Source organism: Schistocerca americana, chromosome 4 (assembly GCF_021461395.2).
Source record: "Schistocerca americana isolate TAMUIC-IGC-003095 chromosome 4, iqSchAmer2.1, whole genome shotgun sequence".
Classification (NCBI taxonomy): Eukaryota; Metazoa; Arthropoda; class Insecta; order Orthoptera; family Acrididae; genus Schistocerca; species Schistocerca americana.
Window position 1 is genome coordinate 747,583,653 of NC_060122.1, and position 15,688 is coordinate 747,599,340.

Consider the following 15,688-nt stretch of genomic DNA (forward strand, 5'->3'; position numbering starts at 1 on the left):
ACTGGCTAACATCGCAACCCCGGGAATTTTATGAGACAGCCATTCACCACCTTGTGTCACAGTGGGACAAGTGTCTCAACTTCTAACACACACGTACTAGTTCCTGTGATTACGCATCCAGCTAGTTTCTTTCAGAAACGCCCCGGATATCTGACTAATTTTTCTTGTTTAGATGAGTACTACCACCTCTCAAAGTATTCGACATTTCCTTCTTGAACACGCTGTATATGGGACTGGAATTATAGCACAAGCAATGAAGGTTGCAAAGGGAGTTTTATTACAGTACAAAAAAATGTTCAAATGTGTGTGAAATCTTATGCGACTTAACTGCTAAGGTCATCAGTCACTAAGCTTACACACTAATTAACCTAAGTCAGCCTAAGGACAAACACACACACCCATGCTCGAGGGAGGACTCGAACCTCCGCCGGGACCAGCCGCACAGTCTATGACTGCAGCGCCTTAGACCGCTCGGCATTACAGTACAAAATGTAAGTTTGACCATCAGCTACTTTTTTATTTAAAATCCAAATATCGACCGGTTTCCGTCAGAAATCATTAGGGTTAAAACAGTTTAGATCACAACATAATATCTGTAATTACTTAACTAATGGCCACGACCCATATGTAGAATATGCAATTATTTAAGGAACGAAAAATGTGATGTTGTGGCCTAAACTGTTTTACCACTAATCTGCGAAGCTGGTCTGTGACTGAAATAGGTCAGTATTTGAGTTTTAAATTAAAAAATAGCTGATAGTCAGACATGCATTTCATACATTTGACGGCGGTTAGTAGACACCTTCCAAAAATGTTCAAGTTTGATTACAGGTTACCATAGAGCCGTGGTGGCTCGTATGGATTCCATTTTCGACAGGATTCTCGCTCTTTGATTTGCGGCTGTTCGAGTCGGCTAAATATCGTGCGTCGGCACCTGGAGTATTGTGGCCACCACGGGCGGCTATTGAGAAAGTGGACGCGAAATGTCTAGACACACGGAGTGTTTCTCCGTACGTCCGGGTAGTAGGATTCGGCATTTGCAGCAATTTTGGGACTAAAAGTCGCACGCCTCTACGTGCTTTGACTATTTTAAATGCCTCTTATTTCAAATGAATGTTAAGGCTAGTTGGTAGCGCTAATATTATTAGATGTAATGAGTACCTATCTTTTGATTAGCAAGTCCTCACACGGTTCATAATCATCTATTACATGTAAGGGCCCTCGTTGGTTTATTGTGTCGCTAAGGCAACAAATTTTTTAAGTGCACAATTGTTATGTATATTATCTGCTAGTAGGGGTCATTAACAGGTGACTGAAGCTGCAGTCTGTACTTAGGCCAACCCTAATTGATACAGGCTGTCTTAATTCGGCCATAAATATTGTTATTGAATTATAGTCACAGTAATGATTAAAGTCAGGAAACAATTTTTTGAAGCCTCTTTATTTCCATTAGTTGTAGCTTACCTTAAATGACTTTCATGAAGCATGCCAATTCGTATCGAACCTGGTAATGAAAAATTATTGTTTTAAATAAGAGTCTTTTTCTGCACTACAGGCAGCATTAAATTTTGTTTTCCAATCATGGTCGGCGTTCGGTGCTACTGGCCAGTTTAGACCTCAACCTAGACGTTTGGACATAGGCAACAAATGTAGCAGAAGGGTCAGCCATAATTTCACGCAGCTCGGGCTACGTTTGTCCTGCAAATTAGTACTTTTTGACTGTCCTGTTTCCACGACTAAAGAAGGAATTAAGTGATTTTGTAATTTTAAAAGTCTTACAATTTTACCACTGTTTCTGTCGTTCTTTTATTGGTTTGAACCTTAAAGGGCGGTTTTCTCCATGGATTAGTATTTTGCTTGTTTAATATTCTTCATTTATTTTACTGCACCTTTACCTTGGTTGGTTGGTGTTATGTGCAATTTCGAGTTGCTATAAATTTGAGGCTATCTATTGTTCACTTGGACAGTTAAAAGATTGCTCGTAACTTCCACTGCTAAAATTTGAGTGTACTCACGGTTTTCTTGGACAAAAAAGGATAACGAAAATTTTTAACTTTCAGTAACAGTTATTGTCAATCGTTTTAAATTCTGAGTGTGACACAATGGTGTTCGTCCTTTTAATGGTGAACTGTGTTTTAAATTACCCAAGGTACAGTCCTTCCACTCAAAACTATCTTCTGACGCCGGCTTAGGCACAGTTACCAGGCTCAACCACTACCCTGTTCTAAATACACACACTAAAGTAAAACTGTGAGAAGTTTGCCATCTGGGTTACCAGCCATTCATTTAGTTTCAGCGTACGTATAATAGCGCGAGGGAAAGACCTTTCATTAAGTTTAAAGTTTGCCATTCGCCAAGTCATTCCAGTACAGTTTTACGATATTTAAATGTGCTAGTAGATTTTGTCAACAACCCATCTGGCATCTTCTCTTGTTAAGTAAGAAACATTCTTCGGTACCTGAAATCTGCTAATTACATCAATCCCTGGTTGTTTCAAGACTGAAAATGTCTTACTCACGTTACCTAATTATTGTAAGTGCTTACCAGTTGTGCTGCATGAGCTATTACTATGTGCTGAAGTTTATTACTAAAATTGATGTCCGGCCAAATTGGAAGCTATAGAGGCGGAATGTATAGGCGGTATTACTCAACAGCCCAGTCTAGAGTAAACGCCGCTATACAAACGGGATCCTTATGGAAATAAGGCTCCTGATATCACTTACGGTTAAAGGGATTGTCCAACTTGATTCTTTTCAAATGATTTGTTTGTTGAAAAATTTTGGAAAGCTGGTTTTTTAACTTATTGTAAAGTTTTAACTAAAGGTTTTGTAGAAATTATTGAACATTTGAAAGTTGAAAGTTTTGATTGCTTTATATTTATTGTAAAGTTTGTGTAAACATTTTGGTTAATCTATTTCGTTACAAAATGTACCTAAATTCATTTGTCATGGTTCGGTAATACAAAGTACAAGAGATTTCAGTAAGTTGTAATTTTGAAATTAACCGTCTCTGGTATTTAGCACAATAAATAAGTTCTTTTAATGTGATGGTTAAACATATCTTGTCCCACCACACCTCCTAGTCCACAAGTTCGGAACTGCATGTTTGATCTAAAATAATAAATATTTCTATGTTTAAAATTTTGCCTGAAATTAAATTTTTAATGTTATACAAGACTGAAAGACACTTTTTTTTTTTTTTTTTTTTTTTTGCCCGAAAGTCGCAGGTGCACCGTTTACAGCTGGAGGTTATTGAAGAGTATGGCGCCGTATTTCGCTTAGGGCAGTGTTCACTGCTGCTGTTTAAACTGCTTCGTGTGCAACAAGTCGACATGGTATTCTGAGTTGCAATACTGGCCCACTTTCCTGCTAGGAAACTTAAGTTTCGCTTACTACTAAAGTGTCCACATCAACGGACCAAAAATCACATTATTAGTGTTTATGCTGCTTCGTGTTTGCATGACCATTTCTACCGAGGTGTACAAATTCTTCCTAGTTGGTTTCACTCTAACTGACTTAGCTGCCATGCATCTCATTTATGGGGAGACACGATGCAAGAGTCGACCAACAAGGCGGCGCCTGTCTGCAGAACTGTTTCCAGCGAGGAAGTTACCAAATCATATCACATATCGAAGACTCGATGGCAGTGCGGGTGAAACAAGATCCTTTCTATCAAACCGATGAGAAACTGGTAGGCCTCGCAGTGCACGACCTGTTCAGTTTGAGGAAGCTGCGTTCGGACGAATGAGGGCAACCCAGCACCAGCACACGATTCGTAGCCCAGGAACTAAATATCTCCTGCACCAATGTGTGCAACTTCCAGTACACGTCGGACATGAAACAACTGAAGTATCAGTAGGTACAATACCTATCAGCTAATGGATCTCACCTGTGCATGTAATTCTGCCAATGGAATCTACAGGAGACGTAAATATTCATGACTTCACAATCGTGTGTTTCCTTTACAGATGGGACTGTCTATACAAAGCAAGAAATATTCAATAGTATCAACAGTCTTATCTGGAAACTGTGAAAACCTAAGGCATCTCATGTGTCCCTCCACCAACGCAGACTTATCATAAAAGTTTGGTCTATTATTGTTTGATCAGGCCGTATCTACTGCGTAACACCGTCGGTGGAGGACATTACCGTGTCTGTCCTCCTGGAGCGCCACTAGCAATGTTGCAAAATGTTTCGATTGCTGTCTGGCAATGACTATGGTTCCAACGTGATGAGGCCCAACCACACGTTGACGTTGATGTAGAGAACATTTAGATAACGTTCGTTCTTTGGATTGGGAGGGGTGCGTCAGTACCGTGGCTGCCACGTACTTCCCATCTCTCTCCTATGAATTACTTTGTGTGTTGGGAGATGAAACGTTTAGCACACGAGACGCACATAGACAATCTACAACAGTTGGCTGTCCGTTTGGCTAAGGCTGCAGCCATTACTTGCAAAATATCCCGGTAATTTGAGCGTGCTACGCAATTAAAGAAAATTGAGGAAGTGTTAGATGACGATCAGTTTGGCTTCAGGAAAGGTAAAGGCACAAGAGAGGCAATTCTGACCTGGTAGTTGGCAATAATAATAACGGCGTGTGCCGAGGGCCTCCAGTCGGGTAGACCGCTCGCCTGGTGCAAGTCTTTAGATTTAACGCCACCTCGGCGACTTGCGCGTCGATGGGGATGAAATGATGATGATTAGGACATCACAACACCCAGTCCCTAAGTGGAGAAAATCTCCGCCCCAGCCGGGAATCGAACTCGGGCCCTTAGGATTGACAGTGCATCGCACTGACCACTCAGCTACCGGGGGTGGACGGTTGGTCATGGAAACAATACATACGAAAAAACAAGCCTCTTTCATAGGATTTATCGACCTGGAAAAAGCGTTCGACAATGGAAAATGGTGCCAGACGTTCGAAATTCTGCGGAAAATAGGGGTAAGTTACAGGAAGAGACGGGTAATATACAAAAGGTACATGGTCCTCGAGGGAATAATAACAGTGAACAACCGAGAACGAAGTGCTCAGACTAAAAATGATACGATTCGCTGATGACATTGCTATCCTGAGTGATAGTGAAAAGAATTGTATGATCTTCTTAATGGAGTGAACAGTCTAATGAGGACAGCATATGGGCTGAGAGTAAATGGAAGACAGAAATGAGAACGGCAAAAAACTTAATATCAGGATTGATGGTCACGAAGAAGATGAAGTTAAGAAATTGTATTAGTACCTAGGCTGGAAAATAACCAGCGTCGGACGGAGCAAGGAGAACACCAAAAGCAGACTAGCACTGGCAGAAAAGGCATTCCTGGCCGAGAGAACTCTGTCAGTATCAAACATAGGCCATAATTTGAGGAACACATTTCTGAGAATGTATGTTTGGAGACCAACATTGAATGGTAGCGAAACATAGAAAAACGGGAACAGAAGAGAATCGAAGCATTTAAGATACGGTGCTACAGACGGATGTTTAAAATTGGTTGGATTGATAAGGTAAGGAATGAGGAGGTTCTGCGCAGAATGTGAGAGGAAAGGAATATACGGAAAAAGACTGAGAAGGAGAAGGGATAAGATGATAGAACATCTATGAAGATATCAGGGAATGACTTCCATGGTACTAGAGGGATGTCTAGAAGGCAAAAACTGTAGAGAAAGACAGATATTGGAATACACCTAGTAAATACGTAAGGACGTAGGCTGAAAATGCCAATGAAGAGGTTGGCACAGGAGAGGATTTCGTGGCCGGCCGCATCAAACCAGTCAATTGACTGATGACTCAAAGAATCAAAAAAGCACACAGAATCCAGTTGCGCATTTTCAGTAGTATCTCTATATAAAGTAATACTCATAACATGGCCATCCGAAAATCTTCGATGAACATCACTAATTTCAATAACTTCACGGACCGCTAGCGGTGAAACAGTACACCTGTGGCACTATCGTCAGAGAACAAAGTGTTTTTATCTCATCTAAATACACAGAAATTTCATATACGTTCCCCTTTACACCATGTGTTTCATAGTGTCTTCATGAAATTGAAAAACATAATTTTTGCGCTGAGTGCCCATTTTCTATAGACGGTCGACAAAATTTTCCGAAGCGAAAGAAAGAATTAAGAGTGATTACTTATTTTTGTAAGCTCTAGGCCTGGAGCTATTCGATGCTCTCAAGAAGAGAACTGCATCCTGTGGGGCTACCGGTCCAAAGATATTCCTGCCCATATTTCACTTGCCGTAACAATGCGCAGGGCAGTACTGGTACTCCACGAGTTTGAGCTGTGCAGAGGCAGAGCGCCGAAGTGGCGACCCTGCCCGAGGCGCTGTGAATACTGTACGAGCCGACACTATGCAGAGCTGTGGTGAAAAGTTGCGACCACCGCGGGTGTATCCAGTAACAAACAGCAAGTGCAAAATCTTGCACGCTTACCGTCGCGGGTACTTGGAGCCACTGGCCAAGCGCACAGAGGCGAGATCTTGAGACAAAACATATGCATAAATAATCATCAAGTACGTTGGAAATCCATGACAACGATTTAAATTCTCCCCCGTTCCAGTCGCGAAGGTTCTCAGGATAATAAACTGTTGGTAAACCGTCATGTCAGCTCGAATCTCTCTACTGTTACTTTCATGGTCTTTTCTCGAGATGTACGTACGAAGAACGTACGTCCTCGAAAACCTATAAAGTGCATTTGTATAGATAGGTTTGGTGTAATCTATACAAATATACGCTATAGGTTCGGTAGTTTCTACTAAGCAGACCACCAAAACAACATTGCTACAAACTCTGAAATGTCCTTCTGCATGACAGAAAAATGTTCTCCCATATAACAGTCTGTCGTGCAATCTGTTAAAAAAATCGCTATCAATGGGTTTCGAGCTCCGAATTTTTAATTCAACGATTTGAAGCTCTACCAACTTACTTATCAGAAACATTCAGACTTAGAGCTTACAGATACGGTTTGCCTATACTCTGATATTTTTAATTACCATTTACGCATCTTCTGCTGGACGACAGCACACAGCAGGAACTAAATCAGTATTTTGTTTGATGCTCTATCGAAACACGAGTTTTGGTACCGATCTGAGTGTCTGACATCTGGAGGTTTGGGTGTGAGCATCTCTGTCACACATTCGCGCTTGCTAAATGAAGCTGTAAGTAAACACGCTGCCCTTCTTAGGATCTTCTCTTATTTCCTTTGCAAATACTACCTAGTATGGGCGAAACAGGATTTTGTAAGCTGTCTTCTTTGCGGATGGCCTTCACTTCGCCGCGCGAGGTAGCCGCGCGGTCTGAGTCGTCTTGTCACAGCTCGCGCTGTTCCTCCCGTCGGAGGTTCGAGTCCTCCCTCGGGCATGGGTATGTGTTAGTTTAAGTAGTGGTGTAAGTAGTGTGTAAGCTTACGGACCGATGACCTCAACCGTTTGGTTGGTTTAAATGGCTCTGAGCACTAAGGGATTTAACTGCTGTGGTCATCAGTCCCCTAGAACTTAGAACTACTTAAACCTAACTAACCTAAGGACATCATACACATCCATGCCCGAGGCAGGATTAAGGACATCACACACTTCCATGCCCGAGGCAGGATTCGAACCTGCGACCGTAGCGGTCGCGTGGTTCCGAACTGTAGCGCCTAGAACCGCTCGGCACTCCGGCCGACCACCAGTTTGGCCCCATAAGATCTTATCACTTACCATTGCCTTCACTTCGACTTCCAGTGAATCCCAGTCTGGAACGGCCTTACCTGAGATTAGTTTTAGGAGGTCGTTTGTGTTTATTATTACTGCCTTGACGAACAAAACGACGGTAATACTATCGTTGAAGACGTTAGTCCCATTAACGATGTTTTAGGAATCCAGGTATCCTGAGAGCTATGGGAGCGTTGAAACTCTGGCATATGGACGATTTGATCGGTCCTGGAAACGTGAAGGGACAGGTGAGGTTATTAAGCAGAACGCTCGAAATAAGAGCCAAATCAACGTTCGAGTCCCGATCTGGCGGAAGTTTTCAGGTGCACCAGTAGGTATAATTCTTATTCTTAATACAGCACATATCTAAAATATCAGCATTGTGAAACATTTCGTAACGTTCCTATTAATGTTGCTCCATACACATACTTGTAGATATTTTATGGTTGTGACCGCTTCCACAGATTGTTCCGAAATTGTGTGATCATGCAGTAATCGGTAGTTCTGCCTACGTATGTGCATTACTCAGCTCTTATTTGTTTAAAGCTAAGATCGACTGCCAATCCCCGCAAGTCTACCTCCATTTCGCCATAATTTTCTGTGTCACGGCTTCTGTGAGTACAGCAGCACCACCCGCAAAGAGTCTCATGGAACTTCCGATGTCATCCGCTAGGTCATTTATAAATTATATATTGCCAACAGCAGTGGTCTTGCAACACTTCCTGGTATGTGCCCCAGTTTCCTTTGACGTCTGAAGATTTATCTTCTTTGATACTCAAATGCTAAGTTCCGATTTACTAGAAACCCTTGAATCCTATCAAAAGTGGCCTTCTATTCCGTAGACTCGTATTTTCCTCATTATGCCGCAGAGTGGAACCGAATTGAACGTTTCCGGAATTTAAGGAACACGGCGTCAAACTGGTCATCGTTATGTACCGTGATCTGGGCCTCGAGGACGAACGGAAAGGCCTGGGTTTCGCACGATCGCTATTTTGCGAAGCCATATTGATTCTTTCAGAGGTGATTTTCAGTCTTGGCAAAGAACCTTTTTCGTATAGCCTCAACGAAGCCTCTCCATTGCCATTACAAGGTCCTAATAAAAATCTGCTTGAATGAAGCTACATCTGTGCTAATTTTTCCAAGGTTGTAGGCGGGTGATACGTGTTAGTTCATTTCTGTACTCTTATTTCTTACGTTTCACTGTAAATTGACTGAAATTTGTTACAGTCTAAGTTCTAGCCCGTTTATTTTTAATAGGTAACTTAAGTCGTGGCAGGGATTAAGCAGTTTCTTTATAATTTTTCGTTCTCTGATGGCTGTTTAGCATGTGATCCTTTCTGTAGTTAAGCTGCGTCCTAGATGAGCTAGGGTAAGCAGAGAGCCCCATGGCAGTGACTCGGTGTCCGGTCGAGCCTACCCCAACACTCCTCCCCCCCCCCCCCCCTCTCCCAATTCTATTAGTCCCCTGTCCGGGAAGAATGCGAGGGGCATGAAGCGAAGTGTGCGCTTGCGGCATGTACAAAGCTACAGCCAAAGCATTCTGTGCCCTGGACGTCTGGGAGTCGCATTCCAGCAGTTTTTCATGTAATGTTCACAACACTCGAAGATGTTATGTGACTTGCAATGACGAGTATCCGCCCTTGTGCAGAAGCTTGGCTTTCACAAGTTTTGTCATCTGGTCAAAATATATTTCAAAAGAACTCCGGTTCAAGCAAAAGTGTGTCTTTCCTCCTGGAACGCTGCTGGAGCCAGAGGGGGGGGGGGGGGGGGGGGGGGTTCTGTTCCGTGGGAAGCGACACAGCTTAATTATTTTCAAGGAGTTATTATGTTTTACTAAGCGATGGGCCAACTTCCTGGCACCGGATGACCACGATGTTGTCGAAGAAGTTGAAAGAGGGCTCATTATTGGTTAATCCTAAAAAATAGCAGAGAAGGGGGAGTCAGAACGCCAGTTTCCAAGAAATTCCGATGTGGCGACTATCATGACTTAACTACACACTAAGAGTGTAACACATAACTGTTTGAGGACTGAGCTCATGGGGGATAGGTGATTGGTTAACTCTGTGTATCTTTTGGTAGCTGCAGAGATAGTGCCTTTATTTACAGCAGTATCAAATGGTTCAAATGGCTCTCAGCTCTATGGGACTTAACTGCTGCGGTCATCAGTCCCCTAGAACTTAGAACTACTTAAACCTAACTAACCTAAGGACATCACACACATCCATGCCCGGGGCAGGTTTCGAACCTGCGACCGTAGCGGTCACGCGGTTCCAGGCTGTAGCGCCTATAACCGCACGCCCACTCCGGCCGGCACAACAGTATCATTGGCTACCATTTTGCAGAGCGTTTTTCATTGGTGCATGACAACTGAGTGGACTTGCAGAGAGGATGGACAGGTCTTTGTTAGTTAATACTTGGTCTGGGGATTCAGAAGAGAGTACTTTCGTTGGAGATACTGAAGAAATGCTCTTGAGGGAGGCCTTAGCCTGTAACTATAAAAAAGTTATGTTCCCACAAACGCAGTCTGATGTGTTGCAAAATGCAGCAGGACATGGCACCCACAGCATTCCACAGTGCTGGATGCAGAATATGGTGAGAAACTGTAGCTTAGGCGAGCAGGGTATTAGACATAAGATTTCACGTGCGTTAGTACACGTATTATCGGCCCCTGGTTGCTGAGTGGTCAGAGTGACGGAATATCATTCCTATCATTCCTACCGGCCCGGGTCCGATTCCCGGCTGTGTCGCAGATTATCTCCCCTCACGGACTGGGTGTTGTGTTGTCCTTATCATCATCATTTCATACCCGTCGATACCCAAGTCGCCGAAGTGGCGTCAACTCGAAAGACTTGCACCAGGTCTACCCGACGGGAGGGCCTAGCCACACGGTATTTACATTTTTAGTACAAGTATTCTTGGGGTTAAGTAGGTTATGCGAATCTTATATTTCTTCCGAGTGATTAATGGCTCATTTATGACTCAACGAGCGATGTTGTTTCCATATTACAGTTACTCACTCTTCTGGCGCTATCGGGTAATCACTTTGCGTCCACTGCAGATTTGTCTTCACATGTCTCATTTGTAAGATTCCCGTTCTGTTCCATTCTCCTAAACTATCTGTTCTTTTCCTGGTCATTTGTGTCATAGTTGACAGCTATTCCATGTTAACAATTGCTTGTTTTCGTGTTCTCTGCTCTTTTCAAGACGGAATAAATCCTGTGATTATTTTTTTCCATGTTTATGTATGCAGGGAAGTTTGAAATAAAAGGTGGTTTATTGGGACTAGTGTTTCATTTAATATATAGCTGATTCCTCTGTTTATTATATTTTGTGAGCCGCAACATCAGTGTAACATGTTTGCTATGGCCATCCATATCCCGTTACTTCCCCACTGCACTACAGTTCATTAACGCAAATCTGCCCACGGAGAGCGATCAGCTGTCGGCCTGTCCAACTAATGTCGATCATTCTGACATCCACAGGGTAGGTGGAAACCCCAGCGTACCTCTCAACCCAAATATGATGGAGTTTTTTTTTTTTTTTTTTTTTTTTTTGGTCATCAGTCTACTGACTGGTTTGATGCGGCCCGCCACGAATTCCTTTCCTGTGCTAACCTCTTCATCTCAGAGTAGCACTTGCAACCTACGTCCTCAATTATTTGCTTGACGTATTCCAATCTCTGTCTTCCTCTACAGCTTTTGCCCTCTACAGCTCCCTCTAGTACCATGGAAGTCATACCCCCATGTCTTAGCAGATGTCCTATCATCCTGACCCTTCTCCTTATCAGTGTTTTCCACATATTCCTTTCCTCTCCGATTCTGCGTAGAACCTCCTCATTCCTTACCTTACCTTACCTATAGCACCACATCCCAAATGCTTCGATTCTCTTCTGCTCCGGTTTTCCCACAGTCCATGTTTCACTACCATACAATGCTGGTTATCAGTGTTTTCCACATATTCCTTTCCTCTCCGATTCTGCGTAGAACCTCCTCATTCCTTACCTTACCTATAGCACCACATCCCGAATGCTTCGATTCTCTTCTGCTCCGGTTTTCCCACAGTCCATGTTTCACTACCATACAATGCTGTACTCCAGACGTACATCCTCAGAAATTTCTTCCTCAAATTAAGGCCGGTATTTGATATTAGTAGACTTCTCTTGGCCAGAAATGCCTTTTTTGCCATAGCGAGTCTGCTTTTGATATCCTCCTTGCTCCGTCCGTCATTGGTTATTTTACTGCCTAGGTAGCAATATTCCTTAACTTCATTGACTTCGTGACCATCAATCCTGATGTTAATTTTCTCTCTGTTTTCATTTCTACTACTTCTCATTACCTTCGTCTTTCTCCGATTTACTCTCAAACCATACTGTGTACTCATTAGACTGTTCATTCCGTTCAGCAGATCATTAAATTCTTCTTCACTTTCACTCAGGATAGCAATGTCATCAGCGAATCGTATCATTGATATCTTTTCACCTTGTATTTTAATTCCACACCTGAACCTTTCTTTAATTTCCATCATTGCTTCCTCGATGTACAGATTGAAGAGTAGGGGCGAAAGGCTATAGCCTTGTCTTACACCCTTCTTAATACGAGCACTTCGTTCTTGATCGCCCACTCTTATTATTCCCTCTTGGTTGTCCCTATAGCTTACCCCTACTTTTTTCAGAATCTCGAACAGCTTGCACCATTTTATATTGTCGAACAATTTTTCCAGGTCGACAAATAATATGAAAGTGTCTTGATTTTTCTTTAGCCTTGCTTCCACTATTAGCCGTAACGTCAGAATTGCCTCTATCGTCCCTTTACTTTTCCTAAAGCGAAACTGATCTTCACCTATCGCATTCTCAATTTTCTATTCCATTCTTCTGTATATTATTCTTGTAAGCAGCTTCGATGCATGAGCTGTTAAGCTGACTGTGCGATAATTCTCGCACTTGTCAGCTCTTGCCGTCTTCGGAATTGTGTGGATGATGCTTTTCCGAAAGTCAGATGGTATATCGACAGACTCATAAATTCTACACACCCACGTGAACAGTCGTTTTGTTGCCACTTCCCCCAATGATTTTAGAAATTCTGATGGAATGTTATCTATCCCTTCTGCCTTATTTGACCGTAAGTCCTCTAAAGCTCTTTTAAATTCCGATTCTAATACTGGATCCCCTATCTCATCTAAATCGACTCCTGTTTCTTCTTCTATCACATCAGACAAATCTTCCCCCTCATAGAGGCTTTCAATGTATTCTTTCCACCTATCTGCTCTCTCCTCTGCATTTAACAATGGAATTCCCGTTGCACTCTTAATGTTACCACCGTTGCTTTTAATGTCACCAAAGGTTGTTTTGACTTTCCTGTATACTGAGACTTTCCTTCCGACAATCGTATCTTTTTCGATGTCTTCACATTTTTCCTGCAGCCATTTCATCTTAGCTTCCCAGCACTTCCTATTTATTTCATTCCTCAGCGACTTGTATTTCCGTCTTGCTGATTTTCCCGGAACATGTTTATACTTCCTCCTTTCATCAATCGACTGAAGTATTTCTTCTGTTACCCATGGTTTCTTCGCAGCTACCTTTTTTTTGCCTATGTTTTCCTTCCCAACTTCTGTGATGGCCCTTTTTAGAGATGTCCATTCCTCTTCAACCGTACTGCCTACTGCGCTATTCCTTATTCCTGTATCTACAGCGTTAGAGAACTTCAACACGTATCTCGTCATTCTCTAGTACTTCCGTATCCCACTTCTTTGCGTATTGATTCTTCCTGACTAATGTCTTGAACTTCAGCCTACTCTTCATCACTACTATATTGTGATCTGAGTCTATATCTGCTCCTGGGTACGGCTTACAATCCAGTATCTGATTTCGGAATCTCTGTCTGACCATGATGTAATCTAATTGAAATCTTCCAGTGTCTCCCGGCCTTTTCCAAGTATACCTCCACCTCTTGTGATTCTTGAACAGGGTATTCGCTATTACTAGCTGAAACTTGTTACAGTACTCCAATTAGTCTTTCTCCTCTTTCATTCCTTGTCCCAATCCCATATTCTCCTGTAACCTTTTCTTCTACTCCTTCCCCTATAACTGCATTCCAGTGGCCCATGACTATTAGATTTTCGTCCCCCTTTACATACTGCACTACCCTTTCAATATCCTCATACACTTTCGCTAGCAGTTCATCTTCAGCTTGCGACGTCGGCATGTATACCTGAACTATCGTTGTCGGTGTTGGGCTGCTGTCGATTCTGATTAGAACAACCCGGTCACTAAACTGTTCACAGTAACACAACCTCTGCCCTACCTTCCTATTCATAACGAATCCTACACCTGTTATACCATTTTCTGCTGCAGTTGATATTACCCGATACTCATCTGACCAGAAATCCTTGTCTTCCTTCCACTTCACTTCACTGACCCCTACTATATCTAGATTGAGCCTTTGAATTTCCCTTTTCAGATTTTCTAGTTTCCCTACCACGTTCAAGCTTCTGACATTCCACGCCCCCACTCGTAGAACGTTATCCTTTCGTCGATTATTCAATTTTTTCTGATGGTAGCCTCCCCCTTGGCAGTCCCCTCCCGGAGATCCGAATGGGGGACTATTCCGGAATCTTTTGCCGATGGAGAGATCATCATGACACTTCTTCAATTACAGGCCACATGTCTTGTGGATACACGTTAAGTGTCTTTAATGCAGTGGTTTCCATTGCCTTCTGCATCCTCATGTCGTTGATCATTGCTGATTCTTCCGCCTTTAGGAGCAATTTCCCACCCCTAAGACAAGAGAGTGCGCTGAACCTCTATCCGCTCCTGCACCCTCTTTGACAAGGCCGTTGGCAGAATGAGGCTGACTTCTTATGCCGGAAGTCTTTGGCCGCCAATGCTGATTATTTATCAAAATTTAAGCAGTGACGGGGATCGAACGCGGGACCGGAGACGTTTTGATTATGAATCAAAGACGCTACCCTTTTTTTGGTGTTTTTTTTTGCTCTACCGACCCTTTTTTCTGGTAAAATAAAATAAAAATAGAAACGCTGTTCCTCCGTTTTATGGTCCAACAACGCGACCACTTTTTTTTGTTTTTTTATGTTTTTTTTGGGAATAGGAAGGCAGGGTAAACAAACAATCTTTAATCGTACAATTGTGCTGTCCTAGGGATGAGAAAAGTATCAAGACAGCAAAAAAAAATTTGGAAACCATAAAATCAACGCAAAGGCCGCCCTCTTTTTTTTTTTTTTTTTTTTTTTTTTTTGTAGCAGGAATAAAGTGAATGACAATCCTAGTCACGGGCGGGAGTGAAAATGAAGTTATCATCTGCATCATAATCCCTGAAGCACGCGGTGTCGCATCATAAACCTGGCAGAAAGCCATATAATCTTGACCATTTCTGCCAGTGTGGGCGGTATTTATGTCTCCTGCGTCGACCATTCGAAGGACCATTATCTGAGGCGGTTTCGGGACCTAGACCACGGGTACATGGAGTTTAAGTAGGGGAAAAGGATAGGCCATCCATTCGCTGAAGGTCCTCTCTTTCCAACAGCTCCTCCACCGTCAGTCCCGCATTGCCATACACAAAAATTAAATCTGGCCAAATCCACCGCTGAAGCCATGCGCTTGGGAAATGAGTACTGTGTCACAAAAAAGTTGACTTGTGAGTGAACTGCAGTCAGAGATTCGTTGTAACTATGGTCTTGCAACATTATATTTCCACACAACTCAGCATCTGGGTGGCCAAAGCGGTAATGTTCGACAATGTGGGGCGTACCTTCTATGGCGTCATGTGGGAACACGCCATAGATCGAGGAAAAACTGTCGAACTAGATCATTTCCTTGATCTAGGGGGTATGGTGTGGGGAAGCATAACACAGCATCGGCGTACTGATCTCCAGATCCCTGAACACAGTACACAAGCTGCTCAAAGTTATTGTGATATTGTGGCACAGTACTCCGTCCCTGTATGCGTCTTGGGTTCGTTTTCATGGATGACAATGTTCGATCA

At 42.8% G+C, this 15,688-nt stretch overlaps 1 protein-coding gene across 1 annotated transcript in view; it reads right to left on the minus strand.

The window, feature by feature from the left end:
* Window positions 1–15,688, minus strand: part of LOC124613773 (hemicentin-2-like) — an 803,230-nt gene that overhangs the window by 24,677 nt on the left and 762,865 nt on the right. The gene's annotated exons all lie outside the window — the stretch shown is intronic.